This window comes from Rutidosis leptorrhynchoides, chromosome 11, assembly GCF_046630445.1.
Source record: "Rutidosis leptorrhynchoides isolate AG116_Rl617_1_P2 chromosome 11, CSIRO_AGI_Rlap_v1, whole genome shotgun sequence".
Classification (NCBI taxonomy): Eukaryota; Viridiplantae; Streptophyta; class Magnoliopsida; order Asterales; family Asteraceae; genus Rutidosis; species Rutidosis leptorrhynchoides.
The window spans coordinates 122,829,681-122,833,672 of record NC_092343.1 but is presented as its reverse complement, the minus strand read 5'-3'; positions in this window follow the sequence as shown (position 1 = coordinate 122,833,672).

The window sequence follows — 3,992 nt, the reverse complement described above, 5'->3', positions numbered from 1 at the left end:
ATATGATATGCTAACTTAATGATTTAAAACCTGGAAACACGAAGAACACCGTAAAACCGGACATACGCCGTCGTTGTAACACCGCGGACTGTTTTGGGTTAGTTAATTAAAAACTATGATAAACTTTTATTTAAAAGTTGTTCTTCTGGAAAATTGATTTTTATTATGAGCATGACACTATATCCAAAAATTATGGTTAAACTCAAAGTGAAAGTATGTTTTCCAAAATGGTCATCAAGATGTCGTTTTTTCGACGGAAATGACTACCTCTTTAGTAATTGACATGTAACTTAAATTTCTGACTATAAACTTATACTTTTTATGTTTAGATTCTTAAATTAGAGTTCAATATGAAACTATAGCAATTTGATTCACTCAAAACGGATTTAAAATGAAGAAGTTATGGGTAAAACAAGATTGGATATTTTTTGATTATTTTAGCTACGGGAAATGTTTAACAAATCTATACAAATCACATCCTAGCTAACTTATATTGTATTATACATGTATTCTAATATATTATGTAATCTTGGGATACCATAGACACGTATGCAAATGTTTTGACATATCATATCGACCCATGTATATATATTATTTGGAACAACCATAGACACTCTATATGCAGTAATGTTGGAGTTAGCTATACAGGGTTGAGGTTGATTCTAAAAATATATATACTTTGAGTTGTGATCTAGCCTGAGACGTGTATACACTGGGTCGTGGATTGATTCAAGATAATATATATCGATTTATTTCTGTACATCTAACTGTGGACAACTAGTTGTAGGTTACTAACGAGGACAGCTGACTTAATAAATTTAAAACAGTAAAACGTATTAAAAATGTTGTAAATATATTTTGAACATAATTTGATATATATGTAAATATTTGTTATAGGTTCGTGAATCGACCAGTGGCCAAGTCTTACTTCCCGACGAAGTAAAAAATCTGTGAAAGTGAGTTATAGTCTCACTTTTAAAATCTAATATTTTTGGGATGAGAATACATGCAGCTTTATAAATGTTTTACACAATAGACACAAGTACATGAAACTACTTTCTATGGTTGAATGATCGAAGCCGAATATGCCCCTCTTTGCTTGGTAGCCTAAGAATTAGGGAACATCACTAATTTTGAGAATTAGTGCACGCCTAATTTACGCGAATCCTAAAGATAGATCTATTGGGCCTAACGAACCCCATCCAAAGTACCGGATGCTTTAGTACTTCGAATTCGTTTATATCATGTTCGAAGGATTTCCCGGAATGATAGGGGATATTCTTATATGCATCTTGTTAATGTCGGTTACCAGGTGTTCACCATATGAATGATTTTTATCTCTATGTATGGGATGTATATTGAAATATGAAATCTTGTGGTCTATTATTATGATTTGATAATATATAGGTTAAACCTATAACTCACCAACATTTTTGTTGACGTTTTAAGCATGTTTATTCTCAGGTGATTATTAATAGCCTCCGCTATTGCATACTAAAATAAGGACAAGATTTAGAGTCCATGCTTGTATGATATTATGTAAAAACTGCATTCAAGAAACTTATCTTTGATGTAATGTATATTCTTATTGTAAACCATTGTGTAATGGTAGTGTGTAAACGGTATATTTTAGATTATCATTATTTGATAATCTACGTAATGCTTTTTAAACCTTTATCGATAAAATAAAGGTTATGGTTGTTTTAAAAATGAATGCAGTCTTTGAAAAACGTCTCATATAGAGGTCAAAACCTCGCAACGAAATCAATTAATATGGAACGTTTATAATCAATATGAACGGGAAATTTCAGTTGGTATCCGAGCGTTGGTCTTAGAGAACCAGAAAATTGCATAAGTGTGTCTTACCGAGTTTGTTAGGATGCATTAGTGAGTCTGGACTTCGACCGTGTTTTTCTTCAAAAATGATTGCTTAACATTTTTTTGTTGGAAACTATATATTATTAACATGTAAATATTATGTGATATATTAATCTCTTAACGTGTTTGATGTTGTGTGATAGATGTCTACCTCTAGTAAAAATCCCATTGATTCACCTAATAATAATAATGAAGAGTCGAATATATTTTGGGAAGATTCACAAATTCCCGAAGAGGAACCGGAAAAGGAGGAACCGAAAGAGGAGAACCGGAAGAAGAGGAACCAGAAGAGGAGGAATCGGAAGAGGAGTGTAACAACCCAAACCAAACCACGTTCGAACTCGCCTTAATATATCACAAAAAAAATTATTTTGCTGTTCAGCTATTAGCGCGGCGCGCCATGCTTCTACGCGGCGCGCAGAATGCCCTGACAGGCTGCTGTCCCAAAAAGTCAAAAACGTGAAAATGTTTGACCACTTCCCTACATAATTAGACAAAATGCTTTCAACCACATACTCATATATGTAAAACTAGCACGTTCCATTAATAAAATTAGTTTTAAGAAGCGGGGCCCACATTGACCTAAATTACCCTTTAAGTACAAAATACAAGTTTTCGACCGCAAGACTTTTAATACATAATAAAGCCGAGCATGGCGATTGGGGATACGCTACCCAATCCTAATCAATCCAAAGCAAGCCTTCTAAAGCAACTACGCAAGTCCACTAGTCCCCACTTACCCGAGCCACCGTCTCCAAGCAATCTATAAAAATGTAAACAACGAGAGGGTAAGCTAACGCTTAGTGAGTGAAAATATACTACATACATATATATGCATAAAATGGACACGCCACATAAATAAACAAATACCGCATACCGTAACATCCATGTATAAGGCAACTACACTAAGCATACCGTACGATCTCTAAGCAACAAGCTAAAGACATCAACAAAGTATAAGTTCGCCAACGACGATGTGAACAACGCCAATAAGCTACACCCGGAGGGTTAGCTACAACACAACAATACATTAATATATATATATATATATATATATATATATATATATATATATATATATATATATATATATATATATATATATATATATATATATATAACACTATAAAAACGACCAAGGTTAACCCTTTAACCCAATACTGAGAACCAAGTACCACAATGAAGATTGGCCGAACTACACGAGCCCTAATAATTCGAAACCACACGAGATTACTATCTTCACAACATCGAGGTTGGACGAACTACACGAGCCTTAGTAATCCGAAACCACACGAGATTACTACCTCAATAAGATGACCAAACTACACAAGTCACCATGAATCCTAACCACACGAGATTCATTTTTGATAAGATGACCGAACTACACGCGTCACCGTGAATCCGAATTATACGCGATTCACTTCTCCAACTCAACCCACGGTCACGGGATTATAAAATCCACCACATCGAGGTTATCCACATCACGACAATATCAACCCTTCGCCATTGGGGTTATAACATCCAAATCACAACCACGTGTGAAAACGTACACACAAACGTGTACCTCGCCAAAGGTGGTCAACCAAAATGCACAACCGTGCCAATTGGACTCATACCAAAGTCCATCAAATCCACCTATATGTGAAGTGAGCTCTAATAGTCGAGAATCACTTCACCCGACCCGCACCCATCCTACACATACATATGCACATAGGATATTAACACTCACATTGTCGCCTTGATGAATGCTTTCGAAATAATCCGCAACTCGTCAAAGGAAAGTACCTATTCCATAATCATAAATACCACAACACAATTAGGATGGACTTACAAACCAACCCAATTCAACTCTTAGTGCAAATTTCGACCCAAATGCACTTTCAAGCACGAACCGCGCCCAAACAAACCAACATTCACTAACGCAAGTGAAAATGGTCCTAATAAGCCAATTAAACCCGAACACAAGTGTTAAACACTTATCGTTCTCAAAATCGCCCATAAACCCAAATTTTGACCCATTAAGTCAAAATCTCACCATTTACAAGTTTTAACACCAAAACATATTTAACTTGGTTTTATACCTCAACTTAATCCATTTTAAGTTTATAAACCTC